This window comes from Pseudophryne corroboree, chromosome 6, assembly GCF_028390025.1.
Source record: "Pseudophryne corroboree isolate aPseCor3 chromosome 6, aPseCor3.hap2, whole genome shotgun sequence".
NCBI lineage: Eukaryota > Metazoa > Chordata > Amphibia > Anura > Myobatrachidae > Pseudophryne > Pseudophryne corroboree.
The window spans coordinates 230,055,937-230,075,950 of record NC_086449.1 but is presented as its reverse complement, the minus strand read 5'-3'; positions in this window follow the sequence as shown (position 1 = coordinate 230,075,950).

The window sequence follows — 20,014 nt, the reverse complement described above, 5'->3', positions numbered from 1 at the left end:
CTATCATAAAGTTCAATCATGTTATCAATAATTTAAATGAAATAAAACGTCAACTTCCAGTTGATTAATCATACGACTTCATTAGCCATAGGAGAACTTATTAGCCACCTTTACCACTTCGAGGTTTTATTGATACTCTGGTGGCAGGAACATGTTTCCTGATTACTGAGTCAATTACTCTTTTTAGGAATAGTTCATCCTGCAAGAAAACTTTTCTCAAGTTAATATATGTTTTTGTATAAAATTGCTAAATCAATCTTCTTAAATAACAAACATTTTTTAGAATTAATAGGTAAACAATTATATATCATATCCTAAGGACATGGTGACAACTACCATTCCCCGTTATGTATGATATCTTCTTTTAACCTTTGAATCTACTCCTAGTAAAATACATATTACATCATAAACTTTAATGAACATCATATGTAACCATTACTATATATATACCTAACTCTTTATATCTAGCACATCTAGAAACCTTAGGTTAGTATATTGTGACAATCCTTTCACATTCCCTTAAATCAACCTTTTCTATCTACATAAGATCATTTTTTTTTTCTCAACATTACACATATTAAACACAAAATATTCTTCAAACTCCTATAAACTCTTTCTATCAGTAAGGAAACTTTACTGTCTTTGAAACAATGGCTCACACCTCTGGCCTTATTATTCATTTCTCAAATAACCCCTTAACACCTGTTACACATACTATAGTTCCTTTTTTGCATTAAACTATGTTGTATTAAAACAATGTTGTTTTTAATCAACCCAACCATCTGCAGTAAACATGCTATAGCTTTCTTTATCACCATCACGATCCCTCTTATTATCACATAAATTATTTTGGTCCCATGCCAAAACACAATGTACACTTCTCCATTAAACTTCATCCCACTATAGAAAGCTTGTGAATCTATTTCATGTTAGTTACCCTTAGATTTGCATAACTCATGACATTTCCCCTTAATGAAAATTGGCAACAACACTTTATTATTAATCATTTTTTTTTTTCAATTCCTTTAAATGCAATGTAAAATGCGATATAATCATTATAATTGTCTTACTCATCCACATTATATTCCTTATACTCCCCACTTTTGGGGGTGAGGAAGACAAGTATGCAGCTGTATCTAAGTTGTGGTGGATCCTGTGAATCGGGAAACACTCTGAGCTGGGCATCACTGTGCCACCAAAGGAAACCCTACCAGGATAGGTTCTTGGACAGGGGAATCGGGTGACGAGGATCAGTGAAGCAAGTAAAAGGACTGATACGCTGAATAAACCATCTGCGGTGGTGCCTAGGCTATTTTCAGCCTCGGACCCATGTTGCTTCTTTAAGCTAGCCCACCGCAATCCCATTATATGGTGAGAGATTTACATCTATCACACGGTCACTTTAACTGGTCCAGATTCAACCATGCACTTTATGTATGTAGTATGTCAGTGAGTTTATGTGTCCTAATAAACACATTTTTCATGGAACAAATCATTTGTTACAATTTCCCTGTTGGTTCATATATCCCCTATTGAATGAAGGGATATATCTTTAAATCTGAAATCTCTCCGTAAGCTACACTATTGCATTTTATATCTAAGTTGTATACTGTCAGAGGTAAAATGCACACATCATATAAAATCTACTGCTTAACCTCAGTATTAAACATATATACTCAGTATTAAACATATATGTTCTTGCTTATGCATAAGTGGATGGTTTGGCTCTGACTGTGTATCCATAATGTCTTATTCATGATAAAGTGTAATATTGTATTACCTTCTAAAATTTCTTTGGTTATGAACTTGAATGTATGCATATAGCATTTACAAAAAAAAATTACTGTATCTAGAGATTTATCATCTGGTCATACATATCTATCTATCAATAAATGTATACCAAGGCTCCACCCTCTAAGGGTTTTAACTATCTTTGGCCTAGCGCCAAATAATGATCTAGGTAGTTAACTATGTCAGCACACCGTTGACTTTTGTCTTGCGACACCTTGTGTCCTTTTTCTGCAAGAAAACACAACTGTTTAGTATCTGACACCAATACTTCAAATAATTTATAGCACAAAGGTATATTATCCACATACTGGTTACATTTTTTTACTTATTTCAACATATCATTCAGACTGGCCAGTCCACACAAACTCCACGCTTCCCCATGCACACCCACCATGTGCCTCCAAGCAAACTTTTCTTGGACTGTGTCCATCCTATGGAATGCCTTGGCACATATACATATTCACAGAAAACTTACAAACTTAACAACGCTCCTGCTCACATTTCTATCTGTATAACTATTCTATACAATCATATCCCCACACTTCCTAGCTACGGAACCTGGTTCATCACTGCATATTGTGCAGTCCACTAAGAACTTTTGCAACGTATTATATCGATGCCTATACAATGAGATGGATTTTAGCAAGCATATTTTTTTACCTCACGAACCCAGGGTAAGTGATATATAGATATGGTATGCATCCAACCTAATCTGTTCCTACTTTAAACTTCATGGAATCTTTAGAAATACCTAATCCGTGATGTAGTATATTTTTACACTGTAACTTTTACATTAGGTTTCTTCCAAATAACTTTGAAGAATTGTCTAAAAGTATGTTAATACTGGAATCGTAGTGGTTAATTGCTTGTCGCAATGTTTGATTTACAGCATTTTACTATACAGAATGCGTATTCCTTTATCTTTCCCTATGATTTTAGCTGCTGCTTCTGCTGCTTTGAAAACTCTTTTCCCCTGTATAGCTCACCAGAGTTAGGGCGTTGTCTTCTTGACTGTCTGCCAGATGCAGATCTGTTAGCTTTAACGCTGTTAGCGTATCTCTAGCCCATATCTGTTGCTGGGATTTTTATTTTTATTTTTTTTCTGATAACAATTATGCTGTAGAAAGAAATTGGCAACATTTTCTACAAGTTATCTGGTAAAGATATTAGTTTTTATATTAAAACTGGAGTAGATAGTTTGTATAACAAACATTTCTAGAGTATTGCTTATGCAGAGGTTCCCAAACTGTGTGCCGTAGCTACCTGGGGTGCCTAGGACACTTGCAGGGGTTCCCTGGGTTGGTGGTCCAGGACCAATTCAAATTATCCAGTGCTGGTGGCTGCCAGTCATAAAATATGTGACCAAACAGAAGCAAATCTTGTCCCTCACCACACAACTGACTCTAAGGATGACATATAAACGCCATCTACTTAATGTAATATCTATTTTTAAATTTCTCAATAATAATTTTTTTTTTTCTGGGGTGCCGTGAAAAAAAAATTCTGATATTCTAGGGCCACATGATTAAAAAAAAATTTGGAATCCACTGACTTAAGCTTATTATGATCCATCTTATTAGTTGAACAAAAAAATCAAAGCTCACTGAACACTTTTTTTTTCTTTACTACGTCATGGCTTACACTGCTGCTGGAAGGGGGGGGGGCACGTTTCTGCGCTTTTACAGCCCCCTAGCTCTCTGTGCTTTAACAGCATTACTGGCAGACCTTCTCACAATATATTGCATTAAAGAATATTTACGTATTAAACAATACCATATGGAAACTTCACTTCATAGTTAGATAGTAACATTAGATAAACACATATTTTTAACTACAGATCTGCCAAAAGCCATTTGAACACGGACATCAACTTTTGTTTCCTCAGTTCACAAATATATATATATATATATATATATATATATATAAACCTTATTATTTCAAAACTTGTAACCATGCCAATCACAGACAGAAGGTTTCTATTAGACACAGATCTGAGAATATACTTAACTGAACATTATGTCCCACACACAAAACCATAACACAAAAATTTAAATACAGTTTGCAAACTTCAATTTCTTGCAGATTTCAACAGTTTTGCCGATTTCAAAATACGCTTAGTATTGGTTGATCAGGCCAATATTATACAGCATGATTGAAATGCAAAACATAGACTGTACCCCTTGTCACAGTACTATACAAAATTAGTGCTTCTATGGAATATTTCTTCCATACATGATATGCACACTTAGGGTTAATCCTCCCTGCCCTTCCCATACGCTGGAAAAATTCGCAATCCCTGCAATTTTTCACACACGCGACACGTCTGTCAACTGGGAAGCTGCAGTAGATCCTCTTATCACAGACTACTATCACAAAGCAACATGCCATGTTATGGTTGCTTAAAACAACCAGCAGCTCTTAGCAGCTCAGTATTGCAATATATAGTTACACTCAAATACATATAATCCCTATAACCTCGGGTTGTTCACTCTATTTATTTAAAGTACTCTTCTTACACACGTGTAGCTGACTAACAAGGGGAGGTGGTCTATGTGCTTTTTACTTTATTTGGCTCTTGGTCCAAAGCACTTATTCACGCAATCATTCATAGAGTGAAAAACACAGGTCACTGTTTCTTTGCTCAAATCTTTGAATTAATTTTGGTATTCTTATTTACATGCAACAGCATCTGTCAATCATCATTTCCGAGTTACTTGGTCCTTCAACCGATTTGGACATAATTTTGGTATTAATTTTACAAACAAGCAACAACAAACAGGTCCCTGAGTTATTTTACTAGTTTTGTCAATCTCTCCACTCCTAATTATCATATTATAAAAAATACAATCACACAGACAGCTGGCAGGTATAGAAACAGCATGTACTGGAATACAGCACATACCATGGTATTCTATACTTACCAGTGCTGTAATGACTTGGGATGTTCCTTCCATCATCAGCTGCTGGCTGGCTGGCACACCCCTTTGAGAATTTGATGAAGAGATCGAGATCTATAGTTCCAAGGACCACGAGCCCCCATCTGTTGAATTCTTGTTGTGAGGTTAACTAAATTAACCATCTTGTTGCTGTTTGGGTTGTTAGGTAAAAGAATGAATTGAAAATGGATTTATAAAAATCAATTATTATTTATTCAAAGGGCCACGCCCGTATACAGGGGAGAGGTAGCATTCTCTCCGCCTGGGTTAAATCCTTTTAACAACAACATACACGTAACAACAATGAGTTTTATATAATACACAGTTACGCCCTTTTCTTATATCCCTCCCATATGATTTCATACTTCTGGAATACAATGTTAGGCAATATTGGGACAATTGTCAAGAATACTAACAAGATACTCGTGATATTCAACTGTGTCCATATTAGGAATTACATCTGGTCTCTATGAGCTTTTAGAAAGTGCGTATGTGGAATTAATACTTAGCCAACAAAGTTGTTTTTCTCGTCTCTCAGTGTGTAAAAAGTTCAAGATGAATTTGCTATATCATCTAGCTAGAATCAAGATGGATTCTCTTATGCTTCTACACTATACTAATGAATATGAGAACCCTCTGCTACTGTGATTATTGGGTGTATACATAATATACGTAATATACGTACTATCCCGTAGTGCACACACATAACTGTTAGGCCTTCAGCAGGTTGCCTCAGTCCCAGTATTCGACATAACTGAAATATTGTCTGTGATGTGAAGGGCAGTTCTACTTTCACATCTATTCAAATAACTTTTTAGTAAACAGATTTGCCAAATACAGTACTATTTATCCAATAACATGGATTGATCCACAATCCAGAATATGATGAGTTCACTCATCTATAAGAATGACCAATTTACTAATTGTCAGTTGATTTAATAGGAGCATAGTCTAAATCAGAGGTTCTCAAACTCGGTCCTCGGGGGCACCCACAGTGCATGTTTTGCAGGTCTCCTCACAGAATCGCAAGTGAAATAATTAGCTCCACCTGTGGACCTTTTAAAATGTGTCAGTGAGTAATTAATACACCTGTGTACCTGCTGGGTTACCTGCAAAACATGCACTGTGTGTGCCCCCGAGGACCGAGTTTGAGAACCTCTGGTCTAAATCACAGGTTCTCAAACTCGGTCCTCAGGACCCCACACAGTGCATGTTTTGCAGGTCTCACAGAATCACAAGTGAAATAATTAGCGCCTCCTGTGGACCTTTTAAAATGTGTCAGTGAGTAATTAATACACCTGTGCACCTGCTGGGTTACCTGCAAAACATGCACTGTGTGGGGTCCTGAGGACCAAGTTTGAGAACCACTGGTCTAAATAATTTGAAGAGCTGCTTTTATTCCACCTTGTCATTCCCAGATCACTGTGCTTACCATGCTGCTGCTGCTGCCCCCGGCAGAGTCTAAACTGATAGTAAGAACCTCTCTCCATGCCATACCATGTTACAGTGTATTACTGGGCATTTCTTGGTATTTTTCTATTGTGACTATTAATCTGCAATTTGTATTTATATCAGGCATAACTATTTTTTTCTGATTTTTAACTTGCATTACTGTGAAGCTACTTAGCTCCTCCCCCTTCCTTAAATTCTGGAAGATGCAGCGATTTTCACAGGCCTCTGTCTTTCATCTCATAGCTCCAGCCGAATGCAGTTTTGTTTTGTTTTTTATAATCTGCCAAAAATTCTGTTTGAATAATGAGCATAAATTGGCCATGTTTTCATGTGATCAACTTGATGTTATGGATGCCTTCATAAAGAAAATCTTCACTTTTCACAATGGATTTAGCTGAAGATGTTACATATTTTGCCAAGTTTTTGATAGAACTAAAAAAAATTTCCTTTGCAATAATTTGTTGTGTTCAAGCATTTGATTGCAGAAACAAGTAACTGATGAAACAAACACAGTGATTGTATAGAAGAAGTGTAACGGAGAGATATAATATGGGCTATCAGTGTGAAATTACGATGATTGTCCTCATTTTAGCAACACATGCCTACTCTGAATATCTGTAAGTCTTCTGCATCCCATTCCAGAACATGTCGTCAATAGAGTTTTCATTTTTTGACCTATAATTGGAAATGATGTAGAACTTTTGTACGTTTACCACCCTTTTTACATAAAATCCTTTGCATTTTCATGAATGTGCATCTGTACATTAAATACCATTTGTAGTATCATAAGGCAAAGCTTCAAATACACATAATGTTCTATGAAATCTATTAAAAGATTTTATATCAAAGGTATAGGATAAGATTAAAAGTAACATTCATGTTTGTGTTTGTTTCTTTGTGTCAAACTGAAATATATTAGTAAATGATTAGAGTAGTGCAATGGTAAAATGAAACATTAATCTATCAAAGCTTGGAGAGAGATACAATTTTGAGAGATAAAGTACCATACAATTAGTTTCTGGCTTACATTTTACAGGCTGTGTTTGAAAAATGAGAGGAGCTGATTGGTTAGTAATTTACCTCTCACAATTTTCTCTCTCTCCAAGCAATGTTTTCACCTGTGTACATTTGTTTTACAGATCAACAGTGTTCATGGTGCTTAATACAGAGGTTCTCAAACTCGGTCCTCGGGGGCACCCACAGTGCATGTTTTGCAGGTCTCCTCACAGAATCGCAAGTGAAATAATTAGCTCCACCTGTGGACCTTTTAAAATGTGTCAGTGAGTAATTAATACACCTGTGCACCTGCTGGGTTACCTGCAAAACATGCACTGTGTGTGCCCCCGAGGACCGAGTTTGAGAACCTCTGGCTTAATACATATAGGGGGTAATTCCAAGTTGATCGCAGCAGGAATTTTGTTAGCAGTTGGGCAAAACCATGGGGGTAATTCTGAGTTGATCGCAACAGGAATTTTGTTAGCAATTGGGCAAAACCTTGTGCACTGCAGGGGAGGCAGATATAACATGTGCAGAGAGAGTTAGATTTGGGTGTGGTGTGTTCAATCTGCAATCTAAATTGCAGTGTAAAAATAAAGCAGCCAGTATTTACCCTGCACAGAAACAAAATAACCCACCCAAATCTATCTCTCTCTGCACATGTTACATCTGCTCCCCTGCAGTGCACATGGTTTTGCCCAATTGCTAAAAAAGTTGCTGCTGCGATCAACTCAGAATTACCCCGAATGTGCAGTGCAGGGGAGGCAGATTTAACATGTGCAGAGAGAGTTTGATTTGGGTGTGGTGTGTTCAATCTGCAGTCTAAATTGCAGTGTAAAAATAAAGCAGCCAGTATTTACCCTGTACAGAAACAAAATAACCCACCCAAATCTACAGATGTAGCCACCTTTATCTTGAGTGGCTGAGGCGTGTGTCCCGTTCGAGCATACGCAGCGTACTGGGGCGTAGCGAGGCGCGCCTAGTCACAGAGAGGCTATCTAATCGCACGGAGACAGACGTTTGACGTTTGGCGTTACCTGTACGTGTAATACCTGCGATCATCCACCAGATGTCGCTTTTTACAATCACCACTGCGCATGCGTGTGGGCTCCCGTAAAATATAATACTGAAATACTGTATACTGTATAGTAAGGACTACTTTAGTAGTGCGTCTTGTAAAACCAGTAGTGCACACTGACGTAAATGGACGTGTTAGAAGTTCATTATTGCCTAATGATATTAGGAATATTGTACAGTATGTTAGCATCCTAATCCCGTAGCCATTTGTCTTAATCAAAACTAATGGATTTATTCATCTGTCTGCGGCGAAGTGGTGAAGTGTTCCGCTTCCTATACTCAGAGTCCCGTGTTCGATTCCTAAAGTACAGTACGAACGCATGTTAGTTTTTTCCAGACACTTTATAATTTTTTTTAATCACATAAACCAGGGCAAAGCTGCAGCAGATGTACTGTTAAGGTTCTATGCACCATACGGTACACATACAATTCTGTAGCAGGGCAGACTCAATTGAAATGGCTACTGCCTGTGACTCCATGGAGGCTCTCAGCTATGGAGCGAGTGATGACATAGATTTTGCAGACAACGGGGCAGTGCTGAAGGTGTGTCACAATCCCCTCGCTAAAATACATAGGGGCGATAGGAATAAGTGAGGTCTATGCACATTATGGTACACCGGACTTGATTGCATAGCACACTGTCAAAATGGCCGTCGCCCCTGAACCCCCACTACGTGGCAGCCAGCGCTCGGAGATGGAGTGAGAGATAGTAGTGGAGTGAGAGATGGCAGTAGTCTTGAAGGCTACGGGGCAATGCTGAAGAAGCGTCACAATCCCCTCGCCAAAACGATAGGGATAAGCGAGGTCTATCATTATGGTACACCGGACTTGATCGCATAGCACACTGTCAAAATGGCTGTCGCACCTGAACCCCCACTACGTGGCAGCCAGCGCTCGGAGATGGAGTGAGAGATAGTAGTGGAGTGAGAGATAGCAGTAGTCTTGAAGGCTACGGGCCAATGCTGAAGAAGCGTCACAAAGACCTTGCTTATCCCTATCGCTTTGGCGAGGGGATTGTGACGCTTCTTCAGCATTGCCCCGTAGCCTTCAAGACTACTGCTATATCTCACTCCACTGGTACTTTATCTCCAGCAACTTTATCTCCATCCAAGGCTTAGTAAATAGACCCCTAAATGCCATACTAGCCTACTTTTGAAAAATCATTTCAGGGAGATTGTGAAAGTAACACCTATCAGCGCGGACTTGTACTGCGACATCTAAGAGGCATGTCATAAAAATGACTGACATCCAAATGTAAATGAGCCCCAAAGTTAGTAAGAGCTACTTGTTGAAGAAAAAACACTAATATTTTTCAGGATTTGTTTATTGTGTTTTACAAGAGGTTCCATATACAGTAAGCGGCCACAAGAAACCTTATTTTAAGTGTATGTAGCCATAGAGATCAATATTGTGCCTTATCATCAATGCAGTGGAATGGCACTTATGATCCAATTTGAGTGGATGTACTGTATCTCTGATTTATTTTTTATCCCTAAGAATGTAACAACTGCATAATGGTAATAATGTGCAATCAGGTAGATTGATGGACTATTTAGGGAGTCAGGGAGATTGCTGCTATTTCGTGGGAGTTTCCTGCAGAATGCAGGAGGGTAAGCAACTATGCTAAATACTTCCTTGTTTCCAGACAAAGATGTGATCACATGAGACCAGTGACATGCAGTCAGGGTAGGCAATAGAGTCAGAGCCTCACCTGTCATACACCAGCGTACTCCAGAGTTTTGATGATAAAAATGATTACAATAATACAATTATATTTATAATTTGTAATATAATCTTTGCATTATTCATATCATTGCTGTTTAATTGTTAGTCAAAACTCACCACCAAATCATATACTGAATGTGTGTGTAAATCTGTCTCTGATACTAGCTAGTGCCTCCCTAGCCATTGACCTCACCCCACTACATTGTGTAAGACAGAATAATAATAATAATAATAATAATAATAATATTAATAATTATCATTTTATTTATATAGTGCTCTTTCTCCAACAGGACTTAAGGCAAACAGTGCACATACTACAGAAAATGTAAGTAATGCAGCAATAGAAAAGTCACACAGACATACAAGAAAACCTTGAGCACACAGTAAGCATATTGCAGGATTGGTGTATGCATTTTGGGTAATAACTTCCACAGGTGGTATATTCTACCCTCACAAGGTACCAGGAGAGGCAGCCATCTTGGGCGCACTGCGTAGGACAACCCTGGGTGGAATAGTCTACCTCTAGAAGAGATGACACAGAATGGGGTGATTGCAGTGTCCTAAAGCTCAGAGTATGGTCTCAACAAAACCATGAGGTCCATGTATTTTTCATCCCATCCACAAGTGTACTAGTTACGGCAGCCATGTTGGTGCACTGTGAAGGTTACACTGTGGGAGATAAGCCATAAAAGGGCCCAATGCACACTGTATATGGGAAAACTGACACTTGTGTAGTAGTATGATATACTCTGTATGGAAAGATGGAAAAATCCATGAGAAAAACATCCTGCCCATGGAGGAACCATCTGGGGTGCACTGCGTATGTAAGACATGCCTTTAGTAACTTTAATTCTGAGATCTGGTACAATGTTCTGTATTCATGACCATAAATAACCACGTACAGTTATAATTGTTATTTTGCTACCCTATATATCAAGTTTAACCCACACATTTTGCAATGCTAGAAGGGGTAGCTTTGCATTTTCTTACTGTTTATGTAACTAGATTGTACTGTATTATGATCCCCAACGTACAGAGCTTAATAATATACAGTATAGCCACTCTCCTCCTGCTGTGTACAGCTCATATTAATGATGGTGACTGTGTGAGATGGCAATGAGATGTCATGAAATATCATCCCCAATAAGAAGAGGCAATGATGTAGAACTGCCTGACTGGGCCCAGACCAAAGCCCAAGGAGCAATTAAAGACTGAAGTTCAGCAGAAGTAGAAGAAAAGAGGAGGCTTGGAAGACCTACTTGTCTTCCAAGTAGAGATGTGCGGCTGGCACTTTTTGTGTTTTGGTTCTAATTCCACTTTAGTGTTTTGGCTTTGGCTTGGTTTTGACAAAACCACCCTTTTGTGTTTTGGTTTTGGTTTTGGATCTGGATGATTTTTGAAAAAACTTAAAATCAGCTAAAATCACAGATTTTGGGGGTAATTTTGCTCCTACGGTATTATTAGCCTCAATAACATTCATTTTCACTCATTTCCAGTCTATTCTGAACACCTCACACCTCACAATATTGTTTTTAGGCCTAAAAGTTGCATCGAGGTGGCTGTATGACCAAGCTAAGCGACACAAGTGAGCGGCACAAACACCTGGCCCATCTAGGAGTAGCATTGCAGTTGCAGACAAGATGGCCCTATTCAAAAACTAGTCCCCAAACAGCACATGATGCAAATAAGAAAAAGAGGTGTACCGAGGTGGCTGGATGACTAAGCCAAGCGACACAAGTGTGTGGCACAAACACCTGGCCCATTTAGGAGTGGCACTGCAGTGTCAGACAGTATGACACTTTTCAAAAACTAGGCCCCAAACAGCACCTCATGCAAATATGTAGAAGAGGTGCAATGAGGTAGCTGTATGACTAAGCCAAGTGACACAAAAAATTCCCACTGGAACTATACATCCAAATCACTGGAATTAAATGGCAAAATCACTGGAATTATACGTCCAAATCACTGGAATTATACGTCCAAATCACTGGAATTAAATGGCAAAATCACTGGAATTATACGTCTAAATCACTGGAATTAAATGTCAAAATCACTGGAATTATACGTCAAAATCACTGGAATTATACGTCCAAATCACTGTAATTATATGGTTAAATCACTGGAATTATATGGCAAAATCACTGGAATTATACTGCAAAATCACTGGAATTATACTGCAAAATCACTGTAATAATACTGCAAAATCACTGTAATTATACGTCCAAATCACTGGAATTAAATGGCAAATCTCGGTATCGCCTGCCTAGTGAAGTGGAATCTAGATGGGATTTGGTACCGGGGACACAATACCTCCATCAATTGTCTAAATCCCACTGCATTAATGGCGGATACCGGATGCACGTCTAACACCAACATAAGTGTCAAGGCCTCAGTTATGAGGGCTTCCATCATCATGTGAAGCTGAACCACTAGTCATGAACATAGGCCAGGGCCTCAGCCGTTCCTTGCCACTCTGTGTCGTAAATGGCATATTGGCAAGTTTACGTTTCTCCTCAGACCATTTACATTTCTTTTTTGTGGTCTTTTTGCTGAACTTTGGCTTTTTTGATTTTACATGCCCTCTACTATCACATAGGGCATCGGCCTTGGCACATGACGTTGATGGCATTTCATCGTCTATATCATGGCTAGTGGCAGCAGCTTCAGCACTATGAGGAAGTGGTTCTTGATCTTTCCCTATTTTATCCTCCAAATTTTTGTTCTCCATTATATTTTTGGAGTTATATAACACAATATGCGGCACAGCAATGACTGATGGCTGATGGCCAGGACACTTCCACAGGTCTGATGCAGCACAACACAGCAACACTGTGAGGGACTTGTTGTAATACGGCAGCAGTGGACATATGGCAGCAGCATATAACACTGTGACTGCCTGGTCACTGGAATGACTGATGGCCAGGACACTACCACTGGTCTGATGCAGCACAACACAGCAACACTGTAAGGGACTTGTTGTTTTTGTTGTTGTTATTATTATTATTATTATTATTATTATAATACGACAGCAGTGGACATATAGCAGCAGTGTATACCACTGTGACTGCCTGGTCACTGGAATGACTGATGGCCAGGACACTACCGCTGGTCTGATGCAGCACAACACAGCAACACTGTAAGGGACTTGTTGTTTTTGTTATTATTAGAGATGTGCACTTGAAATTTTTCGGGTTTTGTGTTTTGGTTTTGGGTTCGGTTCCGCGGCCGTGTTTTGGGTTCGACCGCGTTTTGGCAAAACCTCACCGAATTTTTTTTGTCGGATTCGGGTGTGTTTTGGATTCGGGTGTTTTTTTAAAAAAACCCTAAAAAACAGCTTAAATCATAGAATTTGGGGGTCATTTTGATCCCAAAGTATTATTTACCTCAAAAACCATAATTTCCACTCATTTTCAGTCTATTCTGAATACCTCACACCTCACAATATTATTTTTAGTCCTAAAATTTGCACCGAGGTCGCTGGATGACTAAGCTAAGCGACCCTAGTGGCCGACACAAACACCGGGCCCATCTAGGAGTGGCACTGCAGTGTCACGCAGGATGGCCCTTCCAAAAAACACTCCCCAAACAGCACATGACGCAAACAAAAAAAGAGGCGCAATGAGGTAGCTGTGTGAGTAAGATAAGCGACCCTAGTGGCCGACACAAACACCGGGCCCATCTAGGAGTGGCACTGCAGTGTCACGCAGGATGGCCCTTCCAAAAAACACTCCCCAAACAGCACATGATGCAAAGAAAAAAAGAGGCGCAATGAGGTAGCTGTGTGAGTAAGCTAAGCGACCCTACTGGCCGACACAAACACCTGGCCCATCTAGGAGTGGCACTGCAGTGTCACGCAGGATGGCCCTTCCAAAAAACACTCCCCAAACAGCACATGATGCAAAGAAAAAAAGAGGCGCAATGAGGTAGCTGTGTGAGTAAGATAAGCGACCCTAGTGGCCGACACAAACACCGGGCCCATCTAGGAGTGGCACTGCAGTGTCACGCAGGATGGCCCTTCCAAAAAACACTCCCCAAACAGCACATGATGCAAAGAAAAAAAGAGGCGCAATGAGGTAGCTGTGTGAGTAAGATAAGCGACCCTAGTGGCCGACACAAACACCTGGCCCATCTAGGAGTGTCACTGCAGTGTCACGCAGGATGGCCCTTCCAAAAAACACTCCCCAAACAGCACATGACGCAAAGAAAAAAAGAGGCGCAATGAGGTAGCTGTGTGAGTAAGATAAGCGACCCTAGTGGCCGACACAAACACCTGGCCCATCTAGGAGTGGCACTGCAGTGTCACGCAGGATGGCCCTTCCAAAAAACACTCCCCAAACAGCACATGACGCAAAGAAAAAAAGAGGCGCAATGAGGTAGCTGTGTGAGTAAGATAAGCGACCCTAGAGGCCGACACAAACACCGGGCCCATCTAGGAGTGGCACTGCAGTGTCACGCAGGATGGCCCTTCCAAAAAACACTCCCCAAACAGCACATGACGCAAAGAAAAAAAGAGGCGCAATGAGGTAGCTGTGTGAGTAAGATAAGCGACCCTAGTGGCCGACACAAACACCTGGCCCATCTAGGAGTGGCACTGCAGTGTCACGCAGGATGGCCCTTCCAAAAAACACTCCCCAAACAGCACATGACGCAAAGAAAAAAAGAGGCGCAATGAGGTAGCTGTGTGAGTAAGATAAGCGACCCTAGTGGCCGACACAAACACCTGGCCCATCTAGGAGTGGCACTGCAGTGTCACGCAGGATGGCCCTTCCAAAAAACACTCCCCAAACAGCACATGACGCAAAGAAAAATTAAAGAAAAAAGAGGTGCAAGATGGAATTGTCCTTGGGCCCTCCCACCCACCCTTATGTTGTATAAACAGGACATGCACACTTTAACCAACCCATCATTTCAGTGACAGGGTCTGCCACACGACTGTGACTGAAATGACGGGTTGGTTTGGACCCCCACCAAAAAAGAAGCAATTAATCTCTCCTTGCACAAACTGGCTCTACAGAGGCAAGATGTCCACCTCATCATCATCCTCCGATATATCACCGTGTACATCCCCCTCCTCACAGATTATCAATTCGTCCCCACTGGAATCCACCATCTCAGCTCCCTGTGTACTTTGTGGAGGCAATTGCTGCTGGTCAATGTCTCCACGGAGGAATTGATTATAATTCATTTTAATGAACATCATCTTTTCCACATTTTCTGGAAGTAACCTCGTACGCCGATTGCTGACAAGGTGAGCGGCGGCACTAAACACTCTTTCGGAGTACACACTTGTGGGAGGGCAACTTAGGTAGAATAAAGCCAGTTTGTGCAAGGGCCTCCAAATTGCCTCTTTTTCCTGCCAGTATAAGTACGGACTGTGTGACGTGCCTACTTGGATGCGGTCACTCATATAATCCTCCACCATTCTTTCAATGGGGAGAGAATCATATGCTGTGACAGTAGACGACATGTCCGTAATCGTTGACAGGTCCTTCAGTCCGGACCAGATGTCAGCATCAGCAGTCGCTCCAGACTGCCCTGCATCACCGCCAGCGGGTGGGCTCGGAATTCTGAGCCTTTTCCTCGCACCCCCAGTTGCGGGAGAATGTGAAGGAGGAGATGTTGGCAGGTCGCGTTCCGCTTGACTTGACAATTTTCTCACCAGCAGGTCTTTGAACCCCAGCAGACTTGTGTCTGCCGGAAAGAGAGATCCAAGGTAGGTTTTAAATCTAGGATCGAGCACGGTGGCCAAAATGTAGTGCTCTGATTTCAACAGATTGACCACCCGTGAATCCTTGTTAAGCGAATTAAGGGCTCCATCCACTAGTCCCACATGCCTAGCGGAATCGCTCCATGTTAGCTCCTCCTTCAATGTCTCCAGCTTTTTCTGCAAAAGCCTGATGAGGGGAATGACCTGACTCAGGCTGGCAGTGTCTGAACTGACTTCACGTGTGGCAAGTTCAAAGGGCAGCAGAACCTTGCACAACGTTGAAATCATTCTCCACTGCGCTTGAGACAGGTGCATTCCACCTCCTATATCGTGCTGAATTGTATAGGCTTGAATGGCCTTTTGCTGCTCCTCCAACCTCTGAAGCATATATAGGGTTGAATTCCACCTCGTTACCACTTCTTGCTTCAGATGATGGCAGGGCAGGTTCAGGCGTTTTTGGTGTTGCTCCAGTCTTCTGTACGTGGTGCCTGTACGCCGAAAGTGTCCCGCAATTCTTCTGGCCACCGACAGCATCTCTTGCACGCCCCTGTCGTTTTTTAAAAAATTCTGCACCACCAAATTCAATGTATGTGCAAAACATGGGACGTGCTGGAATTTGCCCAGATTTAATGCACACACAATATTGCTGGCGTTGTCCGATGCCACAAATCCACAGGAGAGTCCAATTGGGGTAAGCCATTCCGCGATGATCTTCCTCAGTTGCCGTAAGAGGTTTTCAGCTGTGTGCGTATTCTGGAAACCGGTGATACAAAGCGTAGCCTGCCTAGGAAAGAGTTGGCGTTTGCGAGATGCTGCTACTGGTGCCGCCGCTGCTGTTCTTGCGGCGGGAGTCCATACATCTACCCAGTGGGCTGTCACAGTCATATAGTCCTGACCCTGCCCTGCTCCACTTGTCCACATGTCCGTGGTTAAGTGGACATTGGGTACAGCTGCATTTTTTAGGACACTGGTGACTCTTTTTCTGAGGTCTGTGTACATTTTCGGTATCGCCTGCCTAGAGAAATGGAACCTAGATGGTATTTGGTACCGGGGACACAGTACCTCCAACAAGTCTCTAGTTGGCTCTGCAGTAATGATGGATACCGGAACCACGTTTCTCACCACCCAGGATGCCAAGGCCTCAGTTATCCGCTTTGCAGCAGGATGACTGCTGTGATATTTCATCTTCCTCGCAAAGGACTGTTGGACAGTCAATTGCTTGGTGGAAGTAGTAAAAGTGGTCTTACGATTTCCCCTCTGGGACGACCATCGACTCCCAGCAGCAACAACAGCAGCGCCAGCAGCAGTAGGCGTTACACGCAAGGATGCATCGGAGGAATCCCAGGCAGGAGAGGACTCATCAGAATTGCCAGTGACATGGCCTGCAGGACTATTGGCATTCCTGGGAAAGGAGGAAATTGACACTGAGGGAGTTGGTGGGGTGGTTTGCGTGAGCTTGGTTACAAGAGGAAGGGATTTACTGGTCAGTGGACTGCTTCCGCTGTCGCCCAAAGAATTTGAACTTGTCACTGACTTATTATGAATGCGCTGCAGGTGACGTATAAGGGAGGATGTTCCGAGGTGGTTAACGTCCTTACCCCTACTTATTACAGCTTGACAAAGGCAACACACGGCTTGACAAATGTTGTCCGCATTTCTGTTGAAATACTTCCACACCGAAGAGCTGATTTTTTTGTATTTTCACCAGGCATGTCAACAGCCATATTCCTCCCACGGACAACAGGTGTCTCCCCGGGTGCCTGACTTAAACAAACCACCTCACCATCAGAATCCTCCTTGTCAATTTCCTCCCCAGCGCCAGCAACACCCATATCCTCCTCATCCTGGTGTACTTCAACACTGACATCTTCAATCTGACTATCAGGAACTGGACTGCGGGTGCTCCTTCCAGCACTTGCAGGGGGTGTGCAAATGGTGGAAGGCGCATGCTCTTCACGTCCAGTGTTGGGAAGGTCAGGCATCGCAACCGACACAATTGGACTCTCCTTGTGGATTTGGGATTTTGGAGAACGCACAGTTCTTTGCGGTGCTTTTGCCAGCTTGAGTCTTTTCATTTTTCTAGCGAGAGGCTGAGTGCTTCCATCCTCATGTGAAGCTGAACCACTAGCCATGAACATAGGCCAGGGCCTCAGCCGTTCCTTGCCACTCCGTGTGGTAAATGGCATATTGGCAAGTTTACGCTTCTCCTCCGACAATTTTATTTTAGATTTTTGAGTCCTTTTTTTACTGATATTTGGTGTTTTGGATTTTACATGCTCTGTACTATGACATTGGGCATCGGCCTTGGCAGACGACGTTGCTGGCATTTCATCGTCTCGGCCATGACTAGTGGCAGCAGCTTCAGCACGAGGTGGAAGTGGATCTTGATCTTTACCTAATTTTGGAACCTCAACATTTTTGTTCTCCATATTTTAATAGGCACAACTAAAAGGCACCTCAGGTAAACAATGGAGATGGATGGATACTAGTATACTTATGGATGGACGAGCGACTGCCGACACAGAGGTAGCTACAGCCGTGGACTACCGTACTGTGTCTGCTGCTAATATAGACTGGATGATAATGAGATGAAATCAATATATATATATATATAATATCACTAGTACTGCAGCCGGACAGGTATATATATTTATTATGTAATGACTGATGACGGACCTGCTGGACACTGTCAGCTCAGCAGCACTGCAGACTGCTACAGTAAGCTACTATAGTAGTATGTATAAAGAAGAAAGAAAAAAAAAAACACGGGTAGGTGGTATACAATTATGGATGGACGAGCGACTGCCGACACAGAGGTAGCTACAGCCGTGGACTACCGTACTGTGTCTGCTGCTAATATAGACTGGATGATAATGAGATGAAATCATTATATATATATATAATATCACACTAGTACTGCAGCCGGACAGGTAGATATATTTATTATGTAATGACTGATGACGGACCTGCTGGACACTGTCAGCTCAGCAGCACCGCAGACTGCTACAGTAAGCTACTATAGTAGTATGTATAAAGAAGAAAGAAAAAAAAAAACCACGGGTAGGTGGTATACAATTATGGATGGACGAGCGACTGCCGACACAGAGGTAGCTACAGCCGTGGACTACCGTACTGTGTCTGCTGCTAATATAGACTGGATGATAATGAGATGAAATCAATATATATATATATAATATCACACTAGTACTGCAGCCGGACAGGTAGATATATTTATTATGTAATGACTGATGACGGACCTGCTGGACACTGTCAGCTCAGCAGCACCGCAGACTGCTACAGTAAGCTACTATAGTAGTATGTATAAAGAAGAAAGAAAAAAAACAACCACGGGTAGGTGGTATACAATTATGGATGGACGAGCGACTGCCGACACAGAGGTAGCTACAGCCGTGGACTACCGTACTGTGTCTGCTGCTAATATAGACTGGATGATAATGAGATGAAATCAATATATATATATATAATATCACACTAGTACTGCAGCCGGACAGGTAGATATATTTATTATGTAATGACTGATGACGGACCTGCTGGACACTGTCAGCTCAGCAGCACCGCAGACTGCTACAGTAAGCTACTATAGTAGTATGTATAAAGAAGAAAGAAAAAAAAAAACCACGGGTAGGTGGTATACAATTATGGATGGACGAGCGACTGCCGACACAGAGGTAGCTACAGCCGTGGACTACCGTACTGTGTCTGCTGCTAATATAGACTGGATGATAATGAGATGAAATCAATATATATATATATATATATAATATCACTAGTACTGCAGCCGGACAGGTATATATATTTATTATGTAATGACTGATGACGGACCTGCTGGACACTGTCAGCTCAGCAGCACCGCAGACTGCTACAGTAAGCTACTATAGTAGTATGTATAAAGAAGAAGAAAGAAAAAAAAAACGGGTAGGTGGTATACAATATTATATATATATTATATACAATTATATATATATATATATATATATATTAAACTGGTGGTGATTATTAAACTGGTGGTCAGGTCACTGGTCACACTATCAGCAACTTGCAAGTAGTACTCCTAAGCAGACAATCACAATATATATTATACTGGTGGTCAGTGTGGTCACAATGGCAGTGTGGCACTCTGGCAGCAAAAGTGTGCACTGTACGTTATATGTACTCCTGAGTCCTGCTCTCAGACTCTAACTGCTCCCCACTGTCAGTGTCTCCCCCACAAGTCAGATATACATTATACAGTCACACTATCTATCTATCACTTCAGCAAGTAGTAGTACTCCTCCTAATGCTCCCCAAAATTACTACTGTGTCTCTCTCT